The sequence below is a fragment of the Tyto alba genome, unplaced genomic scaffold (assembly GCF_018691265.1).
Source record: "Tyto alba isolate M040663 unplaced genomic scaffold, T.alba_DEE_v4.0 Super-Scaffold_30, whole genome shotgun sequence".
Classification (NCBI taxonomy): Eukaryota; Metazoa; Chordata; class Aves; order Strigiformes; family Tytonidae; genus Tyto; species Tyto alba.
In genome coordinates this window covers 7,731,777-7,757,516 of record NW_024881305.1, presented here as the reverse complement: position 1 = coordinate 7,757,516, position 25,740 = coordinate 7,731,777, and the positions used below count along the sequence as shown (strand labels likewise).

The window sequence follows — 25,740 nt, the reverse complement described above, 5'->3', positions numbered from 1 at the left end:
CAAGGCTTAAACACTGACTTCTGAATATCAAAGCTATGCAAGGGCAAATAGGTGCAATCAAATTAATAAATGAGGTTTTTGCAAACTGGAACTGCTCCTAGCTTCTTCAGCACTAGGCTGAAAAATTATGTTTATTGTAAGACTTTATTCTTTACATTCATAACAACCAGTCATTCTTCAGATAAAGTATATGCTTGCAGCAGTCTTGCCATTGATCTTGCACTGCAATACAAGTCAACAAATTCTGGGGTTTCTGTTAATTGGTTCTAACAGGACCTTTCATCTGAGCATAAAAGGTGATTCAACAAACATTTAAGATTGCCATTTTCTCAGCTTTGCCCTGTATTTACTTGCAAACCGCTGCCTTTTTAAATAATGCTGACATAGTTAGGAAAAGGCTGTACCACTAAGCACCCAGATGAAGCCAACAACTTAAAATCAAACAGGGTGTCTTGCAGTTTGCATGGTTCCATTTTGTTTTAGCAATTTAGTCCATCCAGTCTTATTTTTATTTTCATGCACTATATTTTTTTGTACTCGGGATCTTGCTTATCATTATTATTTTTAGATGTTCCTCAAGAGCAGCAGCTCTCATTCTGTTTTTGCCCGTTTTTCTCTATACTTACCTACTTTGCACCTAATCACATGAATCTTCATGTTCTATTTTGCTACCTGTTTATTTCTCAAACTGTCACTCTGATTAATAAGGCACAGGAGATGCCGTAACTCACTCATCAGGCAGGTGACCATGCACAGCAGGGCCCAGTCAATCAATCTGGGCCTTTAAAACATGCATCATTCCTTACCAAAAGGATCTTCCCTGTCAATATCCTGAATGGAAATGGCAGTTGGAAGCAGGAGCAACTAGGCCACAGTTTTAGCTGCTTATGATAAACGAGTGGATGGAGGAATGAACGCACATTTATCCTCCAAAGCTCACACAGAACAGGCTGCAACAATGCCGGTGCTCCCGTCAACACACTTCACGCTTTACCTGACAGAGCCTCTATCGTCCAAGTACCTTAGATCTTTCCCCCAGATATGTATTAAATGCTGTATTTTGCAACTTGAGCCCCAGTTACAGTTGGAGACAAATCCACCACACCACAGTGTTCAGAGCAACCCATGGAAATAGTACTTTCCTGGTCATTTGCCCTGTTTGTAAAGAGAGCTCTGCAACTCACTCCACTGGAAAACTGCTAATTATACCTCTTTGCAAGGCTAATCATTCTCAGTTACCTTGTAGATGTAAGGAAGTTACTATATAGTGATTATATATTATATCATATATAGTGATTATATATGACGTAGTGAACAGTAATTTATGCTGATCTGAGGCAGGACTGAAAATGAGCAAAGATGTGTACACATATGGCATGTATTTTGACAGTTTCCTACCAGCAATCTTCATGTAGGTAACGCATCTCAAGCAGTCATTGTAAAGCCCTAAAATACTCTTTGAAAGAAAATTTACATTTTTGAAAAGGCTTTTTTGTGGGGGTTTTTCTTTTTGAGGTTTTTTGTTTGTTTGTTTGAATAAATACAGTGGCTACGACAATAAAAAATGTTTCTGGGCTGACTCCAGTTGTTTTCCTGGCTTTTTTCCAATGGTGTTCAAATCAGGAGTTGTTCAAACTAACAAACAGTAGTTTTGTGGTTTACTCATACAAAAAAATTGGGAGCTCTGGTATTTTTTTAGCACATATTACTAGCAGGGTTCAAGAGTACCCTCTCCTCTGTCATGTGGTTCTGGCTATGCATAAACATTGCTTTGACCAATAGGGGCAAATTTAGATACTTTCCAGAATGATTTGTTGCATTCTCACGACAGTTGCGAACCCAGACTGGATTACATCCAGTGGGAAAATGTTTAGACAAAATACTGCACCAAACAACACTCCTGAGATGTGCCTGTGGTTTGCCTATACCAGAAAGTAGGGTTACAAAAAGACATCTAAAAATGTCATGCTGTGATTGTATGTTTCAGAGCGAATAATCTATTCACAGGGAGTAATACTCCAAAGATAGTTCAGGCCAAAAAAATGGAGCACCCAGCAAATGTGCAGTCATGCACATGATTTTTAACACCAATCATTTGGTTCAGCAATGTGTAACTCAAATATCATGACAGTTCAAAAATGGAAACCAGAAAAGGAAAGGAGCTACATGGGAAGACTAGAAAAGGAAACTATCACTTCACCTTCTCCTCCAAACACTCTCCCTCCTGACCTGCTAGATTTTAGCTTTCAAGAGTCCTTAGGAAATACTTAGCTAAAATGACTACTCCTCATTCAGTGATCAAACATAAGAGGTAAGCATGTGGGGACCGGGAGCTGGAAAGCACAAATGCAACATGAAATTGGAAGCAGGATAATGGTCTTAACACCTCTACTATGCGGCACTAGCCAGAGCATAACCAGCAGGATGACAGAAGCAACTATTCTCCTATATACAATAGCTTCCAGAGCAAAGAAAAAAACGTGAAGAGAGACCACTGTGATCAAAACCACCCCAGGGAAGTACCAAGAGTACAGTCACTATAACTAGGTAAAAATGGAACGGTGAGCGGCTGGCTTTGGATGCCAGGCGTAGCCAGTCTGCCACCTAAGTAGTTTCACTTCCTCCAACATTTCTACCTGCACTCACATTTTTTACTTACAGATTTTGTGACAGATCTGCTTCCCGTTCACTGCAGAGTTATGCTGGAACAGCTGAAGTTCAACTACAGCTCTTTTTGCACAATCAGGAGCGCCATGGCATATAACGGTTGAGGGCAGAGAGTTTATGTCCATCGCAACTTATAATTCTGTAGTAATACTAATGGTTCCTTTAACGTCTCAAGTATTTTAGACTTAGCTCCGATACCAACTTAGCCACAAGCTGTTCCACTGCAAACATACAGAAAGCAAAGTGATAAAACACTTCTGCCAAAATATTTCTGGCAAGAACCAATGAAACAGCAAATGCTGAAGCTCCACATCCTTAACTACAGTTCAGCTCCTTATCAGCCTTTGCCTCCTCAATTCCCAACACTTAAGCCCAGCCTATGCCTCTACTCAATTCTTCTCACCAACTAGTTTAGAACATTTGCAAACAGTTTCTTGGGGTGTTGTTCTCCTTCCTATTGGTTTCCCCTTTCTTATTTTATTAGAGTTGTTTGGACTTGTTCTGCTTGCGTAGATTTCACTCAAGGCAACAGAGTCATTTCTGTAACGCTTCTCACTCAAAACATTTCTACTCTCAAAGGCATTTTTGCATTTGCCTTCAATTTTCCTGAACACTACGGCAATACAAGCTTCACAGCCTTGCATTTTTAGTCCCTTCAAGTGAGTTTTAGCAATTTTGGTTTCTCTTATTGCTACAGCAGATTGCTGTGAATAGCAGCTACTATATGTGCACATTCATACAATACAGAAATAATTAATTATGTCTGTAAGTTTGACACATGTTGTTAGAAGTTCATTAAAACTACATTCTTACAGTCATCTTGTATTAGTATGTTTATGAATATTTTTTCTGACTCAAGCGACACCATTACTCAGCTCTTCTTACACTCTTTGTTTGCCTGAAGCTGTTAGTTGTTACCTAAAGCTGTTTAGAACCTAAAAGATGTTAGAAATTGAAATTATCTGGAGATAGCTTCTTGTCCACCACTGATCACAGGTAACATTATAAAAGCTAATTAGCTATTATTGTTAAGTTACTCTCAGACACAGTGCTAGTTACTTTCATTCACATCTTTGCTGTGAATGCACCAAAGATCCTTTGTAAACCACAGACTAATCAACATCAAAACAGCGAGAAAATGTAGGAATGACTTACTAGTTATTAAACTGTATGTCCTTCATTTTGTGTTCATTCTCAGTGTTTAAATTCACTTTATTTCTAAACTAGAGGCCAAAGTGAAACTTCTTGTATTTATTTTCTCAGTGTGATGGAGTAAGCAGAAAGTCAGTGCCACTTTATGACAAATTATGTTAACTTACATTACAAACAATGGCTTAGACTTTATCTGAGATTAATTTTGAAGTAGTAACAGCATAAAGCTGAGATCACTTTTCTCAACCTGGGAAGGTGAAAATTGTGGTGTCTTTGTGGACTGTCTGGTCCAGGAAGGAGAGGCTAAACTTCAAGGTCCATCAGCAGAATGGTTCATTTTATCAGGGTGGGAAAGGAAATTAGAAAAAAACAGAGACAAAAAATAGAGGACCTCTGAGCCAACATCAGCAAAACCAAAAAAACCTTCTTAAATTTGTCAAAAACAGTTTCTACAGCTTTTAGGACCTGAACAGGATTTTGGTAGAAGTATCTAACCCTCTATTTAGCCTCTTTCTTTTGCATAAATGCAAGACACTGAGGGAACTGGGAATGAACAAGCAATCAAATAATCACTTCAGCCTCTTGTATTGGATCACACCAACCTGCCAGACCTGCAATGAGCTATACCCAAAGGAGGAGGGGAGTGGGGGGAACCCTTAGCATACTATGCCAGCTCTGAAAACACAGACATCGCCTCTACGAAGCAGACAGTGTTCTTATGTGTAAAGACGTAACAAGTCAAAATGAGAGGATTCTTGCAAAGAGACCTTGAGGCTAGTTAGTATGATTCAGCAGTACTGATATGGGCTGTTTTTATACCCCTAGACAAAAAGTAACATGTGAAAACAGTTAAAGCTCAAATGCTACTTAAGAGTATTTAGTGGGGCTGTTGGTTCCATTATGGCTCATCCAATGCATCTCATTTCTTCTGCATTGATGAAAGTAACATGAATAGAGGTGTATTTCCAGATCATCGAATAATTCTTTTCCTTTTTCAGATAAAGGTATGTTTTAATGTACTCATCATTCTAAAAGACTGTTTTATACACCTTTGGAAACTAGCACCTACTCAAGATACTACCAAGAGTTGATCTTACTCATCTACACAAACGTATTCCAGGGCTGCACAACTGAGGCCCCATTTTATATAAATAGAGCACTACAAGACACAAATGCACCACCTCTTCAAGTAATTGTATTTGCCTTGGAAAAAGATCTTGTAATTGAGATGGAGTTATACAATACGCATAGCAGAAAGAAAACTAATAGAAGAAAATCTGATTTAGCTGGAAGAGTCCTCTCTGAAAATTCCATGCTGCCTATAGCTCCAATGCACAGTTTAAAAACATATTTAGACCATTAAAAAAAAAATCTGATGTATTCAAGTCAGACCAAAGGTTTGCTATTTCAGCACCTTGTTTCCAACAATGGCCAAAACTGCATGCTTACAGCTACATGCTTATCATGCATACTTGCTTGATGGCTGGTAAAGATCTGGGTACAATTTAAGCCACAAACAAAAGAATACACTAAACCCCCTATGGTTCTGAGATCTATGAGATATGAAGAAGCTAATCAATATCATGTATCTTGCCACTCAATGAAGAAATACTTCTTATGCTTTTACAGGAAGAAGAAAAACAGCAGAAAATTTTACCAGCTATGAAAAATAGGAGGAATACAGCAAGAGAAAGACTCTAGTGAGCAGCTGCATTATTAAATTATCCTCATTAAGACAGCTTCACCATGAAGACAACTGCAATTTTGTATTCATTAAGTTATAGGTGAAAACCCAGAGTAACAGATTTTATTAACCTCCTGAACTCACAGATCATGGATGGAAAACATTTGTCTTTCTGAACAGGCTTAAAGTGAAAGCAATCTACATACAGTGTTATTCATTGCACTATCACGAAAAATGCCATGGGTTTGTAATTGAACTGGAGCTTGAGGATACGCTAAAGCTACCATGAGTCTGGGAAACACAAATGCACTTCAACAGTGGAAGGAGTTCAGTCCCTTCTGAATTATGCAGAAGGACACAACGTACATTCAGTTGCATGACACAAACCTACTGCAGCAGGAACCAAAATGCTACCGAAAGTAATCAACTACGAGACAAGTACATACCACCCCTCACCGTCTTTCTTGCCATCGCTGGCATATATAGAATATATCATTATAATCATCCATTATCACAAACTGCATATATCCTATACCGTTATCAGCATATATCGGCCTTACATTCTGTCATACCTCTACTGTCAACCACCTTGAGCTGCATCACTTGATAGATTAACAATGGTAACATATATTATGTTATCAACAACTTATGGTGTTTGTTCAACTGTCAGGGCAACCTCCTATTTTAAACACCAGTGGGCCCCATTCATGTTGCTGGCGGCACCGACCACATTGCCATGTGCTGTTACAGTACAAACAGTGGCAGAATACTAGCTTACACAAAACTCAGAATGCTGGGTATGGAGGAAGCAAAGAAACTTGCTACTGCCCACTACTGTGGCAGGCAGTCCCAAAAAAATACCAAATATTATCATTATATTACTCTTATAGCTGAAATTTGGTTCTACTTCTGCCGTGTGTTCTTTTCATTCCTCTTTCCCTTCCTTTAACATTTATCCATCTTTTAATGTATAAAGAACATTTAAGTTTGTATTTCAAAAGCATACATGCTCTTGGCCTCTGAAAAATCACCAAAAAAATCACCTTTACTTCCCACAGTGTAGACCCAGAGCATCCAAAGTATATTTGCTTGTTATATTAATAGAATTCAGAAAATTGGTCTACAAAATTCCTAAGAGAGAATCAGCCAAAATTAGACTTGGCATCTGCACAAGTCTCAGTTATTTGTTGGAATACTTAGACAACACTCTTATGTTATTGTCTCTCAGTTCATTTTTTCTGCTCATGTGTTCCCCAAAGAAGGAAAGAATGGTATTCCTGTTCTCTGAAAAAGGACACATCTTGCTTGTTAGTGATTTAATTATTTATTTTCCCCTTCTTGAATCGTTGGATCATGAGGCTTAAAATCCTTCTAATTCTTGCTCTTCCACATGAGGGTACAGAAGTTATCCTACTGCCTCAAAGAAAAATAAATGTGAAGAAAATTTTACCAGCAGAGGAGACATCTCCTTTCAATTTTTGTCTTTTCAGCTGGATACTGCAAAGAGAACCTTCAGAGATCACAGAAAGCCTGTTAGTTACGTAAATCTAAATTAGTAACACAGAAAACCTGAGGTATTCAATGCTAGCATAAGCAATGTTGCAACGTATACCTCCCAGCTCCACAAGGCTCTTCCTTTGTTTCACCTTTGTGCACCTAGAGACAAAATAGAGGTGAAGTATGAACAGGGTTACTCTCCTATAAGGTTGCTTCTGAAGGATCTCTGCAGCCAACTGAGAACATTTTCATTTTCTTTCTTCCATTTGATCTTCTCTGAAACATATTCTTCATATTACTCCTCACATTTTACTTCCATCTGGTTTCAGATTTTGATTAGTAACTTGGAAGTTCAACTTTAACAGCTCAATGCAGGGACTCAAGCTGTTTCCAGCCATTTTCCTCCTTGAAAGATCTTAATTCAGTCGTATGGTTCTTTTTACTGTACCTCTGCACACACTGGAGGCTATATCCCTAGAAAACAATTTCCAACTCTTGCAAAGAGCAAAAAAAGACCTACCCTCTGCAAACATAAGGGGGATTTGTTATCCAGGAAGAAACAAAACATACAAAAGAGAAGATACTGCTTTAAAAATATTTGATATACAAAATGTCATTATAGGGAAGCTGCAAATTGTCAGGTTTATCGGACAGGATACAATACACATTTAAATGTTAGTCAACAGTTTCACCAGTAACACAAGACCAAGAATACCTCAGCTATGTGAACTCAGTCCAGACTTCACTAGAGTCACCAAAAACCAATGCCCAAGTTACTGCTCAGAAAATAAGAATTCAAAATGTTCTGTAATAAGCATTGTTTTGATGGGATATTCATGTCCTTCCCTGTGCAGGATCAAGAGAAGCTGGCAGTCATCAATTGTGTAGTCAGGTCAGGAAAGGCTGGTGGATGGTCCCACTTTCACCACTAAAAAAAAATTATTGTCATTCATAAATTGCGTATGGAGTTTCCATTACATTACCCAGGTCATGTCACAGAAAATAATGGCAAACACAGGATTCATTGCCATTTACCCTAGTAACTTCACTCGATACATCCTTGCATGCACTGAGAAGCACAAGTAACTAATGCAGGTTATTTCACTGAAAAACATTCAATACAACTGATTTTCCAGTAACTTCTCACAGACCTTTGCTCATGTGTCTTACTTTCTTCAGCTATTCAGCTCAGAGAAATGACACCATACACAAAATCTGAAATGTTATTTTTTTTCAGTGAAAGGTTAAAATTTTGATACCAGATCTGCTACCAACTCTGCCCATGCACAATTTTTTAAACTACCTCTTGTCCCAAGCAAGTCATATGTTGTCACATAATGCTGTCAGTACACTTTCTTTCTGCATGTTTCTCCATGTTCAAACATAGAGAACTATTATGTAATTTAATTGGAGAGTTGACAGTTCCAGGCATCCTAGGGCTCCTGCTCTACATAGTCAATCTCCTCCATGTTTGAGCTCAGTAACTGGCAGTACTCATACGTGTTTATTAAGAGCTCAAGAAAGTACTGTTTATGTCTCTTATCTCCCAAAGAAGCTTCTGCTCTAGTTCCTTCCTTTCTATCAAAATCATCTCACAGCTGCATGTGTAACTCTGCTATTTTGTTCAGGCTAATGATTATTATCCATTGTTCTGTTATTCTTCCGCACTTCTCTTTTTCTTTCCATACTCAGTACCTTCTCTGATGGCAATTTCAGCTGTTTTTTTAAGAAAGCTCATGTTCCTGACTGCAGACAGCAGTAGGCCACACGTGCAGCAGCACAGGAAGCCCAAAAGAAACTAGAGTATTAAGTGGCTTAAGTACAACTAACTAAAGGACTGTCTTGGAAACTATCTAATTTAAGCTAAAACCCAAAATCTTTAGCCCAGCTCAGCATCCCAGAATTTGACTAAGCTTTCATTTCTGTTCTCTAGTTCACCAAAAATACTTAGGAAATAGAAAGTTCACCACAAACTCCAAGTCAAGGTATTTGCTTTAAAAAAATATGTATAAAAAATCGTCCTGGGTTGAGTGAGTGGTGGAGTTGTTTTTGGTGGCAGGGGAGGGGGCTATCGGGGCGGCCCCCTGTGAGAAGCTTCTCGAAGCTCCCCCAGCTCCACGTCAACTCCACTTCTGTTTGGGAAATTGAGCCAATCGGCTGCGCCTCTGCAATAACATATTTAAGAAGGGACGTGGTGACGGGCAGTGGGACTTGTGAGGAGGAGTTGCTGCAGCTGCATGAACACCAAGGTCAGTGGAGGAACGGAGGAAGAAAGGAGGGGGGAGGTGTGCCGGAGCAGACACCCCCCTGTATCCTGTGGTGAGACGGCAGGGCGGCCCCCCCCTGCCACCCATGAAGATCTACGGTGGAGCAGACATTGATTTGTGGCCTGTGGCTCCTGCTCGCATGATCAAGGTTCTGTGCCCGAAGAAGGCCGGGGTCTCATGGGAAAAGGCAGCCCCGCTGCTGTAATTCAGCGCTGGGAGGATTGCAGCATGCGGGGGAGTCCCACGCCAGAGCAGCTCGGGAAGGGCTGCAGCCGTGGGAGGGAATCCAGTCAGAGGAAGTTAGTGACCCATGACAGAGCAGTGTGGGGAACGCTGCGGCCCGTGGGAGGAATTCATGTCGGAGAAAGTTTGTGGAGGACTGTCTCCTGTGAGAGGGGGACCGCGATGGAGCAGGAGGAACAAGTTCCGGACACTCCCCTCACCGAAGATAAGGGAAGTGGCAGCGCTGACTGCACCCCCCATTCCCTGCCCGTGTGCAAGGGCACAGGGAGCAGGGAGGGAGCACAGCCACAGCACCTGACCCTAATTGGGCAATGAAATATTCCATATCATGGCATGTCATGCTCACTATATAGAGGAGGGGTGGTTGGGAAGGAGCTCTCTCGCTTCCGGGATTGCAATTGTGGGATCTTGGTATCTCGGGGTCGCTGGCCGGGAACGGGCTGGGGATTGGTCAGCGGGTGGTGAGCAATTACACTGTACATTGCCTGTTTATATATTTCTTTTTGTTTCCCCTTATCATCATCACTGTTCTCATTTTATTGCCATTATTAAACTGTTCTTATCTCGGCCTGCGAGTCTCCCTTCACCCCTCTAATCCCCTCCCCCATTCCCAGGTGGGGAAGGGGAAGGGAGGGTGACCAGCTGCGGGGGTTGGCTGCTGACCAGGCCCAAACCATGACAGTCTTTTTGGCGCCCAACGTGGGGCAGAGGGTTGCGATTTGATAAGGATATTAATTGGGAGAGGTAATGAGCAAATTACAGACTGAACTCCGTTAGTGGAATGATCTTTGCAATGTCTGTAGTTGTAACTGTGGGGAAGGTGTTCTCAAGATGGGGCAATGCTTCTCACTGTCCTACTCTGTTATGTGTTGTTAGTGTCTCTAATAAATGTATGTTCTTTTTTATTTCCCCTAACGAGTCTGCCTTTTGCTCGTGATCATAAAGGGGAATTTTTCCCCATCCCAGTCCTATTTCGAACCCCAAGCCTGGCTCTCTGTCCCTTCTCATTGCCAGAGGGGAAGGAAGAGAGAGCTGCTGCATTGTGGTTGGCTGCCAACCAGGCCTAAACCACGACAAAAATACAATTTGCAAAAACTCCACTCAGCAGAAAGAAGGGAACTCCTTCTTATTCCAGACACAGAAAGCTCCTCCTAGACAGGTAAATACTATTCAATCTTAAAAGATAAGCTCCCTTTTCTAAGCAGATGGAATGAGCTGTGCAGTAATATGATAATGCAGTGAAACAGTACAAAAATGTAAGACCATAGTGAGCATTAACCAGTACTTTACAGATTGGAGTAAGTTAGGCAACATAACTTTATCCTTGCCCATGGCAGAGGGATTGGAACTAGATGATCTTTAAAGTCGCTCCAACCCAAACCACTCTGTGATTCTATACTTGACACCTGTGGCTGCATACTTTGCAATCGAGTTCCCCAGAGATACAGCCTACAGAGCTCTGATAGCTGGTTCCCAGCTGACCCTCATAATCACATTCAGTTCTAAAATTTAGAAATTAATCAGTTAAGTATGAAACAAGTGGGCTGAGAGTTGATCACAGCCTTCTGAAAGAGACATTTTATAGCTACATTTTATACAATTACAGACCAAAACAGGAAAGGAAAAATATATAGTGAAGTGTATTGTGAAGTTACAATAATTATTGTTCTGTCTGATAGCATCTGTGGGATTACATTAAACATCTTATGTTGGTAAAAACAAGCTGTTGGTTTTAAAACAAGAGACAAGATGATAACAAGACTTAGTCTTTCCTCTTTTCTTACCCAATTCTTTGTCTAAAAGGTTATTTAGGATCATCCCCATCCACAAGTCCCATTCACATTACCTTTTTTTTTTTTTGTAGCACTGCTTTTAATAAAGTACAGGGATTCTTATGTCAGAGACCAATGAAACTACAGCAGTGTGGGTCTACCCATGGTCTTGTGGTAACTCCTAGCACCCAAAAGGTTAAGCACATAGACAGACACGTTCTCTGGTACATAGCACCATAACCACTCATGAGAGGTTACTACGATTTGACACCTTTTATTAGCCATGTGCTCTAAATTCTGATTACAGCTGAACTGCAAAAAAAACCTGCAAGAGACTTCAAATATGAGCTTTATAAAAGTTAATAAAAATTGGAGGATTCAGATGCACAGTTTTCCTACCGCTGTGCTGTTCAGACACTGGGTATACAGAATACACATGAAAAGCAACAGATTAGATCAACATGCCTGTAGTAAAAGGTAGGTATGCGTCCTCATCCACACTATTCCACTCAGGTTTTTGCACTAATCTCATTAAGTTTCCAAGCATAACCCAACAGTACTCTAAAGAGCAAAACCAGCATCTGCCACAAGACATTCTCCCTCTTTCTTCATCCATGGGAAAACAGATGGAGGTAGTCTTCTTTCACTCTGTGCCTAGCTTGCTACTGGAGTCAGATCAAAAAAGCACACCTTGCATTTGAATGGAATGCAAAGAGATCTGAGCTGGTTCACAGATCCTGTGTGGGCTTGTCCAACAGCCTTCAGCCACATATTAGCAAAGCTTTATCCTCTGCACACAGTTCTTCCTTGCTACAAGAAACATCACACATGCATGTCAGACTGTCAAATAATGTGTCCTACCTCAAGCAACTGCAAACAGGAAAAACTCCCCCTGTGACTTGATATTCATGAGGAAACATGTACAGAAATCCAAAAGTGATTGGTCAGCAATACAACTTTTTTTTTTTTAAAAGAATCTTTTCCCAGCTTCAAATTATTTAAATTAATAACAGCAAGATGGCAGCCAACTAACTAAATGCAGCCAGCCAAGACAATTCATCTGGCTCCCATTATGGTTCTTGCACCCCCTCTGATCCAAAAGCTGCATTTTCATCTATTTGTATGATGCTGGGCTTATCTGGAAGCCCACGCAGCTGGAAAGTGAAAAAATGAAGCTACAGTTTAGTTGGTTCTAAGTTCCTTTCCCTAATAAGAGCATCCTTTAGTCAACTGAACTAAGTTGGTAACAAGTTTAGTCAACTGAACTAAGTTGGTAACAAGTTTTGGGGTCTACTGGCAAGCCTGTACTACCTTTCTAGTCTTCCGGTTTTATACTTTATAGAAAGGCTGTCAAGTGCTGTTTGTTCCATTTCCACAAAAGCAATCTTTTTAGGGCATCACACTATACTTGGGGAGAAGACAGAACTGGAGCAAGAGCAATACGGTGGGAGCAGACTCCAAAGAGCAGCTCAACTCTTTGGACATTAGCTCTATTTGAGACTAGATTTTCTTTTAAACTTGCCAAATATCCCACATTTCCATGGTTGATCCATGTACAAAGACAAAACACTACTGCAGTCAAGCAGCAATCTTTAGATCATTTCCTCCTAATTGCTTACATTACCCATAAGCAAAATTTACACCTGGAAATTTACACCTACTTACTCTCCCTCAGGAGGCTGTTGGGGAGAATCACTAATCGTTCTACCAATCCAGTATCAATAAATCTTAGCAATTCCCATGTACAATTCTGTCCACTGCGGCTCCTGAGTAAGCATCCTACTATTCTGACCTATACCTATTCTGAAATAAACAGCTCAAGTGCCCTCTAGTGTGGTTTCAGAATATCTAGTCCATGTTTTTCCCACTTTTGTGGGACTAAATGAGAGGGTTTGTATTTGGTTTGAAACATTTTTATAGAAACGTCCATAGAATTGTATGACATAAGCCACTGTGAAAAATACTTTGACTGAAAAATTGATGGTGATTGTGATTTTTTTGTAAAATTGCTGAGTAATAGTCATGCCTAGTTTCACGGGCATATTACCTGTTTTATCACCAAAATGCAAAATAGCAAAATTTACTAAACATGTCTGAATTTTTCATGACCATTATATCTGCTTATGAAGTGATGCTACAGTTGGGTTCTTTTCTTGATACTGATGGGTTTAGAGCATCACCATTCTAGAAAACAAAAACAAAAACAAAAACAATCCTTCTACTTACTTTTTCAGTTTCCTGTATTGCCAAACTTTTAATATATATTCAGCAAAGTAATTTTTTTTTCTTTCTACTACATTTTTAGTAGCTTTTTGGCCACAATAAACATTTTCTGAAACACTCAAGTGATTCTTATTTTTCTATTTTAATTATTTCCTAGCCCTAAGTTTTTGACCCTAAGAAATTTGACCCTTTTAAGGGTATTCACAGGCTGAATAATGAACATGCTTAGATCATCTCAGAGCATATGTTTCTGGAAGCTTTCCTGGCTGCGGTGCGTGGTCTTTCAAATAAGCTTCCTGTTTGAGCTAATACACTTATTTATCTTCAGTAGTGTGCACACTGTGAAAGCTAATAGAGTCAAGCACCAAATGGGTTTGTTTTTTCCAAACTGAAGGTAGAAATGGGAACAGTACAGGCTGTGGACTAATATAATTGTTTCAGACATTTTACAGAGTAGTGAAATTCTCAGAACTGACTTGAAAGAAATTCCAGATACACAAATATATGTTATGGTCATACCAAAGGTCCATCTACTTTTATCAGTAGCCGCAGTAAATTCTTAAGGAAACAGCTTGAGAATGTAAGTGTAAGAACAGGGGGAGTACTTTCCCAGTATTAGCCTTCTGGAATTCAGTAATGTTTGTTTTAAGAACAGGAAAAGAAAATTTAGAGTGACAATAATGGAAATAAAGGACAGCCCAAACTATCCAGTAGATGAATGATTTCAAAGAAAGAGTCCCGTCATTTGGCTCATCTTTACACAAACAAATTTAAACACCAGAACTAGATCTCCCAAACTGTCCTCTACGGTTCACAGAAGGTAATGAAAAAACAATACCTTTTTACCCATTTTTCCTAAAAACTTCAGCCTATTCCATTCTTAATGGCCTTTTCTATTACTTCTAAGACCTGGGAAAATGTAGAAGTCTATTTAAAACACTGGCAACTTTCCAGTCAGAAGTCGCAGCTGTGGCTAGGATCAGCAGCTCTTCCTGAAATTTTCTCTTGTTCTACACATACAGTACCACAGTGTAATTGCATCAGTATATTTCCTTCAAACTCTCCATTTCACGTCTTTTTATCCTTAGCCTTATATATCTTCTTTCCCCTGAACTCCTGCATATGTTCCATTTTCATGTTGTATATGTGTCTGTGTGCCAGTATGGCCTTGGCAGTAATATTTTCCCTTCGCATCATTGTGTATCCCTTTACGCCCACATTTTTGCCCACCTTGTAGTCTCTGAGTTCAGAAATAAGTGAATCCCCACATCATGGGAATTTTAACCATCTTTCAAAGTCAGCTAGTAACTAATTCTGAAGAAAACAATGTAGACATGAATCGTCTTCGTAAAATGTGTGTTCTGATAACTGGGGGTCTTTTGAGGAACAACCCGGCTATCCCACAGCTGTTGGTGGGATACCAACATTACTGCTGAATAATTTTAAAACTTTCATTAAAACAGACTGGATTTTTTTCCCTTGCCTTTTTGGGTCTTCTTAAAACATTTGCTTCGTCAAAATTCCCTTTTTTTAAAATTCTGAGCAAGTCAGGTGCAACACTACAATTCACCTTCTGTTTTCTGTCTTCGTGCCTGTGATAGGAAATCCCACAACATGCCTCATTTTTGTCATTTGTGTGAATGTTCAACTTTTTTTTCTTCTTGTCTGCAGTGGTAAGTCTTTGCAGCAATTTGTTTATATGACTGTTATGCATAATGGCTTTCTCTTAGTTCTTCTGACGTGTGAAATTGGTGTAAATTCTGAAATTTTCAAGCCAGAAGCAGAAAAGCACTGCTCAGGAAGACATGGGAATGGAAGAGCAAATTAAATTCTATCATGACTGGAATAAGGAACCATATGAAATAGAACCATCCTAGTAAAGTATGTCCTAATGCTGGCATGATTTTCCTCTTCCACGCTGCAAATATTTTAACTTAACAGTCTCCAATGAATGCTTCTTACAGGAGTTAGTAGGAGTTGGGGAGGAGGGCTATAAAACTCAACAAAGTTTTGTATACTTAAGCATACAATAAATAGTGATTACAGACATGGGCAAATTTTACTTAGCATGAAAAAGGAAATTGTACGAGTACCTTTGCCCCGGAAGGACATCTTGTACATCTCTAAAATGCTAGTAGTTGTTACGGATGCAACAACTTTGTATAAATAGGACAAGAATAGCTTTGGATACACCATTTTTAAGAGTTCTTCCTCTTCTCAGTTCATCTGCTTCCTAGCAAATTTCCGTGGAAGATGCATGCAAAAGTCAGCACCATTTCATTTTATTTGAGAAACAAGCATTTGCGTGACAGAATGAAGCTATATTGGACCCTTCCTTTCTATTTTGTCCTTGCGAAGGAGTGATTCAGGGTAAAATTCAGAAAACCTATTTAGACTCCTCAGTCAGTGCCTGAGATTCTGCTCCTCAGCAACAGCTCATCCTGCAGGGTTAAGGCAGGATATAAATGATTACATTTAATTGGTGCTTAGACTGGACCACAAAGTTCCCACAACATTCATAGAGCATGTAAAGAAGCTGCCCAGTCAGAGGAGTGGCATCTTATCTCTGCCTATATCCCCAGAAGACCTACCAAGTAGGCATGCTCTGAAGATGCCTTATACATATGTAAAAATCACTGAAGTTAACATGCAGCCCAGCAGAGAAATTTACTGGGTGAGTGGGGAGGAGAAAGGCACTCCTGTTGCCAGTCCACATGGCTAACTTGAGTCATGCTATTGTATGTGGAACCATTACCATTATGTAGCCTGTAGAATAGGTTAAATAGCAGAGAAATCTTCCCCAAAATTAATGAAATTATTTACCATAAACTTGTTGGATTTAAGATTCCTCACAACAGAAACCAAAACTTCTCTTAATTGAACTCTGTGTCCAAATATTCTTCTGATACAACACTGGCAGAGTTTTTCTGTGTCAAGAGAAAAATCGCATTTTGTAGTAAGGGTATAGAAGGCAGCTTGGTGGTCCCCCAGATATAACACTGACCAAATGCTACTAATGATGTAGCTTTTTAATTCCAAAATGTTGTTTGTCTGGTTGTTTTAAAAGCCATCTTTCTTGATTGAAAGCCATCAAGCACGCAGTGAAATAGGAAAAGAAAAAAAGGGCTTACTAGACTTTTTCAGCTCCCTGGTTTTCTTCTACTTAACCAGCAAAAAGAACAGATTTACATTCTTTAAGATAATAAACAATACACGTTCAGATATCCAACTGTCTTGGGTTCTAGTGAGCATTTCTCTGTGATTCTGAGCACCTGCTACAGTTCACACATTATCTTCTGCTGTTGTCATTATATAGTGAACTCAACAAAATGTCTAAACTTCCATCAATTCCTAGGCTAAAGTAGTTCTGTGGAAGCAGATACTTCTCTTTAAGGACTTCTGATGTCTGCTGGGCTAACTTCTCCACCATCATCATGAGATGCAAGCCCTGAAATTTCGTGCTACTCATTCCCTGCTGCTTATGGTCTTCACCTTCCATTGCTGGAATGATTATGCCAGCTAGAAGTAGATATGAACTGAAACCAGAATCTGTTGCTGGGAGCATGCCTGGCAATACATCGCTCATTCATTCCCTAGCAGCTGACCCAACTTACAGAACTCAGCAGTGGAACTGTTATTTCTCATCATGTTACAAATCACCACTGTCCTTTATGTCAGTAAAGTGAAATGCGGAAAGTATGTGGCACGTTTCACCACTCAGTTCTCTTATTTCACGTTCCAGTCTTGATGCATTTTTGCAGGACCACAGAAATGTGTAGTTTAAAACCTGTCTAGTAAACTTCCTTGATCCTAAGGCATACGCTTTGAATTTAAGTAATTTTCTTTTTTCTGTTGCCCTTTGGAACAGTTTCCTTGTCCTACTTGTCTCAAACAATTTTCAAATCAAGACAGCAGCAACAGCACATTCCATCCTGTAATGCAGATTGTGAGTCAGGGCCTTTGGGACCTCTGTGCTGATGGGATGAAATTACATGTGCCCTCAAGCAATAGCCCCAGAGGTATTCCTGGAATGGCTGGCAATGCTTGCAATACTGTACAGTACCCTGAATTTCTGCTGTCGAGACACAGTACAGGAACCCTGTTACTTTCCAGGTGAAAAGCAGAACTGCACACCTTCCCCTAGATCACAGCATAAAGCACAGAGATTAGCAGCACTTTTTATTTCTCTAATAAACAGTCCCAAACCACTATGAAATAAGTCACTCTTAGGCCCTTTTTTATGTATTAGATTTTAATTCCCTAAAGAGAAGAACAGATTTACATGGGAGTAAACCACAAGGCTGAGCTAGGACAAGTACTCAAGACCTTACAGTTTTGTGATCACTCCAGTAGCCTAGTCTGTGCAGAAAATCTCCACTTTTATTCACGCTGGGCCTCATGTTGGTTGTGATATGTGCCTCATAGACCTGTGATAGCATCCCGAGCCCAAAATAAATCAACATACAAATGCCAGAAGCTCTGGGAAAACAGCCTTTTCATGTGTCACTGTGCATTAAGATCAGGGAGCACTGGCAGTACCTCAAGGCATTCAGTCTGTAAGAATGAGGATTATAATGTCAGTCCTTCACACTGAGAAGTCTGTAAATATAGGAGAAAAGTACACATGCAAGTATGCATCCGCTTCTTGGTATATGCAGTCCAAGAAGAATTTGCAGAGTCAGTAAAACAGTGTTGAATCCCATGCTATCCTTCCCTACTATACTCTTTCATTTTTACTCATGTCACATTCTCCACCATGACCAGTATAGCATATTTGAAAAATAAAATTAATTTTTAAGTCTTGATGCTTGGACCATGTTCTTTGCATTGCCTGAATAGTACATGGCCTTGATAGTATGAGAATGCATTTTAGGATATTATAGTTTTGAAGTATTAAGATATTAATTTATAATTAGGTATACAGGTAATTATCTATCTTTATGCTTTTTGCAGCAGTGCATACAGCAAGGTTACTAGTTTCGACCCTGTGGTTTTTTAGTTTCAAAGTGAAAAGCAGCATACTGTTTGATTTTGGAGGGACAGGGTTCAGGTTGAACAGGGCATTCTTATTAGTGGTGGAAGGAATGCTAAGGCACGATTATTTCTTATCATGCCATGTATAAGTGAACGTACCACAGAATGAAACAAAGCATGCATTTGGATCTTCTCCTTTTAGGTCAAGGTAAAGTGTTTACTACTTCAGACAAGCATGTTCTCCATTGCAAAGCAGCATGGTGAAAATGAATATGGCTCCCCTTAGAATAATTATCATGAAGAAGTCTGCCTCGGCTCCAGAACAGTTTCAGTTATGATACAGAAGAGCACACAGTAAGTCTCAAAAGACAACACGGAGAGCGAGTCTAAGAATCACATACAAAAGAGGGAGTAAATAGAGCAGGTAGACAGTGCCAGAATATGTTGTACTTCAGGGAGAGCATCTCACCTCTTTAAATCAAGGTCCATTAAAGAGTCATTCTACAGATACCCTCTTCAAAACATTTTTTTACTCTGTGCTTAAAGCTTGCACTGTAATATGACATACGTTCTGGAAATTGTCCATTTATAAGGACAGAAAGGCCATGTTGTCCCGGGTTGAGTGAGTGGTAGAGTTTTTCGGTGGCAGGGGAGGGGGCTATAGGGGCTATAGTATCTCACACTATTATTGCTGGCACGTTTTTAAAGCTCTATAAGGGCTTTGCGTTTTAAAGCATGGTAGAAAAGAAAATAAATGTATATTCAATAACATGAAATCAGGCTGCGCACAGGCAAATGCCATTCATTTCTGTGACCTAACTACTCACATTCAGTAGTTAGTCACACTGTAATCCACAGCGGAGACTCGGGCCTAGGCCAAATAAATTGATCCCTGTAAAGCTGTTCCAGACCCCCTGTGACTCTCATCATAGAACTAGTTCCATACTTCATTTTCCATGCTGACCCAACCAGCTAGATTAGCTCAAAACGACATTAGCCATCATACATAGCAGAAGAATTCCTTCTCATTAAAGCCTGAGCAACAGTTTTGATAACCTGATTTTCCTTAGTATTTTTCACAGTTTGACAGATCATGTTATTACCCTCTAACCCAGGTTTCCTGGGAAACAAAGCATCTCCTTACTCTTCTAATCCTTCCATGGAAACAAAGCCGAAATAAAACACTTCATGGGCATTCATTACATTTTATCATACATAGTTCATGGACCTATCCACGTCAACTACCCAAAACGTGCTACTGCTTAATGGGTAGCAGAAACAACTAAACTTGCTTTTTGTAACAGTCACTTCTTGTCCAATGGCAACATTAACCAGGGACAAAGCTTCCTTTCTGGACAATGCTTTGTTTCATCCCAAATCAAGGAAACACTCCACTTCTGAGAACTGGATTTTGCTAGGGCAAAAATGTGTGAAAGGGACCCTTCACAAACATGCAAGCCGCTTCCAGCTTCTAGTATATGTGTTTGTCTTCTTTGATTTTTCTGGAGGGGAGCACATTCTTTTAAGTTAAAGATGACATTAGATAGTTCAGCTATGATACGGAACCTTATTTCTGTTCTTCCTTTGCTAGGGAAAATTTAGTGGAAATGTTCCTTTGGAACACATGCAGTCATGCCTAAGAGGCTGTGCATGCTGTGACTGTTTACATGAGCCTGCACACTATGCCATCATCAGTCGTTCTGCAGACATGCCCTGTACACTGAACTCACACACAGTATGGCTGTTCGTCTAAATATTCAGGACCACTCACCTGCACCTTGCAGAGGAATTTGCCTTAGTAGGTAGAGTTGCTGCAAAGTGGAAGTATGCAACTCACATAACTGGAAATCTACCTGAGTAGAGAAAAGTCAGGCCCAAAGAGCAGAAGGAATCTGCAAAGAGAGAATATTAGTTGGTAATTGGATGAGTACCTCTCGTGCTTAGCAAATAACTGGGAGGGGACTCAAAAAGCCAAACTGGGACCAAGAGCTGCTTACTCGGAGAGAACAGACAAGAAAACAGAGTATTCTTCTATCCTAATTTCCATTTTTCCCTAAGGGGAGATGGTAGAAATAATACCTGGATCATGCTTGCTGTAGCAATTAAGTAGTTTACAGGATTTTGTGCTTTTGCAGACTTGCAATGCTTTTTCTGAAAAGCAGCTTTCAGAGATAGGCCAGGATTTGAAGCACAGCAAATTCTGGACACTCCTAAAAAGAGAAAACCAGGCCAGTGCAGTTGTCAGGAGATCCAACCATAGTTGTCAACAGCCTCATATAAGCTTTGCAGACTGATCTGTCATGCAAGTTCCTGATGCAAAGCAAGTAAACATATTTAAAAAAAAATCAAAAAGTGTGGAAGAAACAAAGGATCAGACTATTTGCTCAGACAGTTGGAGAAGCACAGTCCCTTCTGACCTCCTTTGTAGTCCAGCAAGCAATTCCTGAGCTACATTCTGAGACAGAGGCAGAGTTGCCAGGCCTAGCATTCCGGCAATTACTCAGTGGAAATGGAAACAGCAATACACATGCCAATGGTATGATGCAAGTTTCATTGTCCCTCTCGGAATGAGAGTCCATTAGGGTTTCTGAGCTGTTTTCTTGGAATTTAAAGTCAATTGTAGTTCCATGTAAATTACACATTTAAGCCAGGAAATAAAATATCTTTTTTTTCAAGGGAGGTCCTCCTCATTCCCTGGCCTACGCTTCTCTGAAGAGCTATTTTGGACCTTGAACAGGGAATGTGAGCTTAACATGCGCAGAAAGAGCTGAGAAACAGGGAACAGATAGGACATGGGGTAATGACTTTAAACTGAGAGAGTAGATTTACATTAGATATAAGGCAGAAATTATTTACTGTGAGGGTGGTAAGGCACTGGAACAAGTTGCCCAGAGAAGTTGTGGATGCTCCATCCCTAGTACTGTTCAAGGCCAGGTTGGACGGGGCTTTGAGCAACCTGGTCTAGTGGAAAGTGTCCCTGCCCGTGACAGGGGGCGTGGAACTAGATGATCTTTAAGGTCCCTTCCAACCCAAACCATTCAACGATTCTGTGAAACCCAAACAATCCTCTGTATAGCTAAGAAGCATGAATATGAAAGTTTTGTTGTTCATAAAGCATAAATGTGGAATAATCGTAGGTGCATGCTTGTAAAACACTTAGCAAACAGCTGAACACTAGAAAGAAATAACAATATTGCGCCCTCCTAATTTCTTAAAGGACAGTGGGTTAGCAGAGAGCAATTTGGAAGACAATGAAAAACAGAGGAAGAGTTGGTCAGACCTGGAAGAAGAATAGTAAAATTCAGGCCTGTCGGGATACATTTTAAATGTTTTAATTCTTTAGTCAGTTTAGGGATGATCTTTATGGGATTAAAAACTCAGGCTTTCTTCTAGAAATTTAAATTAAACAGCATTTGCTCCAGCAAGGATAGTTTCTTATCTATCTGTCATTGCAAGTAAAATTAAAAGTAACATCATATATCTTTCAGTATCTAAATATCTAATGCTACAGTTGGATAATACTTCTTCCAAAAGTTTCCCAGTATGCTCTGCAATAAGAAAATAAGCAAAACCAAATGGTCCTTTCCCCAGAATTTGCATAACTGTAAATCTAACTGCAAAGAAATTTCCAGGTTAGAAAGCTATTGCAAATATCCGTATGATTGTTTCATCCAAGATATACTATGTAAGAATCTATGGGGGAAAGGATACTTTGCTAATAGAAGCCTCTTTAATGTAGAAAGCAATACAGTCAATGGGTTTTGAAGCTGGACACATTCAAGATGTAAGTAAAATGTCAGTTTTCATAGCAAATACGACTAACTACCACAGCTCATGAAATAATGTTATGAACTGTCTACTAACTTAATGTGTACTTCACAATTTCATAACCCTATTGACAAAAATGAGTGTCTTCTTTCCTTAAATATATTGATTGCTCTATAATAGCCTAAGAAATGAAAATATTAATCACCTTTTTCATTTTCATCAGAAATCTCTTAATGTATAGAAAACCTGGAAAGCACAAACATTATTATAATAAATGTCAGGGCTTACTAGAAAAAAGCAGAGAACTTGAAGTGGAATAGGAGAGGTTTCTACTTTTAGAGCAATAAATACATTAGAGGTAGAAATCCGTGTATCTGGAGGGAGGCAGCTGCCCAGTCCAGTTGCAGCAATTAGCACTTTCCCCGGGCCCTCTGCCCCTCCCGCCCCGCTCCCGCGTGGCAGCACGGAGGGCGCCAGCAGGGGGCGCTGCCGCACGCGGAATGCCCGCAGCTCGGCGCGAGCCCGGCCCGGCCCCGCAGCCGGGGGGGCGGCGGCGGGTGCAGCAGCGGGGCAGGGTCCGACGGGGCCGGGCCCCGCCCCGGGAGGGGTTTCTGCTGTGGTGTTGGCATCAGCTCTGAAGAGAAGGCTGCAGAGAGGCTGCTGGTTCCCGTCCTACATTTTGTCCTGGCCACCGAGCGACTGGGGACCAGCCAACGGTGCCGCAGCCGAGGCTCAGATCCGGGGAGGGTTGAGGCATCTGAGACTGAGCTGGCAGCAACGCAGGGAGCAGAGGAGATCTAGTCCTGTAAGCTAGACTTCCACAGTTCTCTCACAGATCTTTTGAGGTCCTGTAACATCGCTGGCTGTCAGCACACCAGGTTACTTGACCTCACCATGCATGACCATTCATGGGGGGACTGCAGGAGGAAGTGCTTCCTAGAGAAGCTAAGAACTATACGGTGAAAAGTGGTATGGTGGCGGAATTCAGGTGGATACTGACCTTGTACCCAGTTGACAGGGCCAGAAGGCTGGGGCAAAAGGGCAAGGTACAGACCCCACACCCTCCCTGCCACTAACTCACTGAATGATTTGTCTCCTCTCCATCTGTACTTCTGTAGAGTGTGCAATCACTTGATTAAGTCAGCTCTCCAGCCTCAATTGGTTTTCTGTGGTGATTAAGGTAGCACCCATTGAATGTAGTCAGGAAACAGCTCTCCCATCTAAAGTAAAGGGGTCCTGTCCCTGCAGCTCCTCCCTATATATTCACTCTAAATCTTCCTTGGCTATCCAGAACCTGTTTTACTATCATCACCTCACAATGAGCTCCAGTTAAAAAAAAAAAAAAAAAAAAAAAAAAAAAGTATTTTTCTGAAGGAACACAATCCTTGTTAGCTTTTCCAAAATAAAGGCATCAGGAATAACCACAATCTTCCTCCTCTTGGCTGCATGCACATACAGTAATGATCCCTGTCATGGAAGAGCACATACAATGAGTAGATGAGACAAACCAGGGCTCACAAGTTAAGTCAGCTGCCCTGGATAGTTGAGGGAGATACATGGCAGAGCTCCGGATAGATAGTGTGACCCTTCCACAACCCCGTTCACTGTCCACCCTGTAAAGCTGTGCATACCGATTTAGGCAGAGATGCCTTCTGCCTTCCACTGTTGCTTACTCATCTGTCTCCTAGATTAAAAGGTTTTATCAACAGCTAAATTAAAACCCAAATGTAAATTTAATTTGTTGCCCTTAGAACCTGGATTGCAATTTGCAATGACAGAAATTCGCAAATAGTGTTTATTCAAATCCAGATTTTTATTTTTAAATTGAAAATGAAAAGGGGGGAGTTTTTTTCATGGCTTCCTGTTTTTGAAAACTGCCTGTAACTCCTAGAAACAGGCTTTGCTAGATCCAGATATTGAGGAGTCTAAAAATCCTGCCCAGAGTGCTATGAGAAATTGTGGAGCTCTAAAGGACAGTTTCTGAAAGATGATCTTTTGATCTGCTTTGAGGAAGAAGAGTCATTCTGTGCTACCAAACCTCTACAATAACTTGGGCTTAAGAGGCTTAGTGAGGGGAATAGGGCCAAGACTGAAGTTCACAGGCTAACATTTTGTGCAATGGACTGTTTGCTGGCCCCCCTTGCTATAGCCCTGGGAACACATTTTAGAGGAAGAACAGTGCATAAGCAGCTAAATCACCACTTCTGAAATGCTTTTAAGAAAAGATAATCACAAAAAGATTGAATCAAGGCCACATCGAGTGATCTCACACTTCCTGACTACAGTTAAAAGAGTTGGACGACGAGAGAATATGCTTTTGTCACCATGAATTACTTTCTTCCGGAAGCAATGGGATATTAACATAAATGTATCTGCAACAACAGATGACCAGAAAAGCCCAGCCACATAGATTAGAATATCAAACTGATGTCACTATTCACGACACCAGTTGAAACTGCTAGCTGTAAAGAGCAAAACCTTCCTGATATATTTAGCATCAGTTCAATTGGATTTCTTTCACTGCAAGAATTACGTAGCAAGGAGACCTACTTACGAAGGCTGAATGCTCCATTCATAAACTTTTAGAGAAAATCAGCATAAAAATTACTAGAGAAGCTTGATAAAAGACTTTTTCAAAAACTGTCTATTTTGCCATCAGAAGCCAATGCAAAATTGCTCCCTCTTTTAGATTTATTGCTTCAAAGGTATCAGAGGATCATGAAGCCCCTTCCTACTGTTTGATACATCTCATTGTCATTAAGGTATTTTGTCTATTCAAATGGATTCATGTTTTTGTTATTTTAGAAGGAATACGCAGCACCTGGTAGGTCAATACCACGATGAGCATCACTCAAGAAAAAAAAGGCAACTGCAGGATTTTGCTGTGTCATAAGGTAGGCTGAATGTTTCTTTTTAAAAAAAATAATAAAGTATATTTCATTGCAAGTGGAACAAGAGATTCTTAATAAAACTCTGCCATTGCAATTCAAATAAACTATTTGGGATGATTTTCCCCAAATACTGCCAGACTTTAAAGCAGCTGAAAATAAACAGCAAAATGAGTGAAAGTATTATTAGAGGAGTGTAGTTGCAGTTGAAATAAAAAGACTCAATAATTTTTTCTTATGCCTTTTTGCATGGTTTCCATACACACCTTGGGAAACACCAATTCTAGACATGAAAACAATATGGACAGGTAAAACTACATGGTTACTTTACTAGAGCAGAAAACAGGAAATAACTGCTTTATTCATTAAACACTGAGATAAAACACTTAACATAGAAAACCCACTTCTCAAGAGACTCTACCTTACCTTGTACTTTCTTGTCAAGGCCCCTCAGGCAGCTTCAGACTCAAGACTTTCTGAAGACCATGAAAGAAAACAGCAGCTGAAAAAAAAAAATTGTAAGAGGAGAAAGATTAAGATCTTTACAACAGAGTCAGCGTTTTTGGTCAAGCCTTGAAAACAGGATTGGAAGTATTAGTGCTTGG

At 40.2% G+C, this 25,740-nt stretch overlaps 2 long non-coding RNA genes across 6 annotated transcripts in view; both read right to left on the bottom strand.

Moving 5' to 3' along the window:
* The window catches only part of LOC116960277, a 133,383-nt gene that overhangs the window by 79,900 nt on the left and 27,743 nt on the right, over nucleotides 1-25,740 (bottom strand). For 3 of the 5 annotated variants that reach the window (XR_006166024.1, XR_006166020.1, XR_006166021.1), the window contains exons 2-3: nucleotides 25,562-25,637; nucleotides 20,251-20,371 (exon numbers count right to left, since the gene is read on the bottom strand). This is a non-coding gene — a long non-coding RNA (uncharacterized LOC116960277). Of the gene's footprint in view, nucleotides 1-20,250; nucleotides 20,372-20,558; nucleotides 20,690-25,561; nucleotides 25,638-25,740 lie in introns of all 5 variants that reach the window. The other 2 variants (XR_006166023.1, XR_006166022.1) reach the window with 2 other exon arrangements.
* On the bottom strand, nucleotides 11,541-16,429 carry LOC116960279. Its single transcript, XR_004406306.1, has 2 exons — nucleotides 16,329-16,429; nucleotides 11,541-12,092 (listed from the first exon to the last, which is right to left on the bottom strand). It is a non-coding gene; the product is annotated as an uncharacterized LOC116960279 (long non-coding RNA).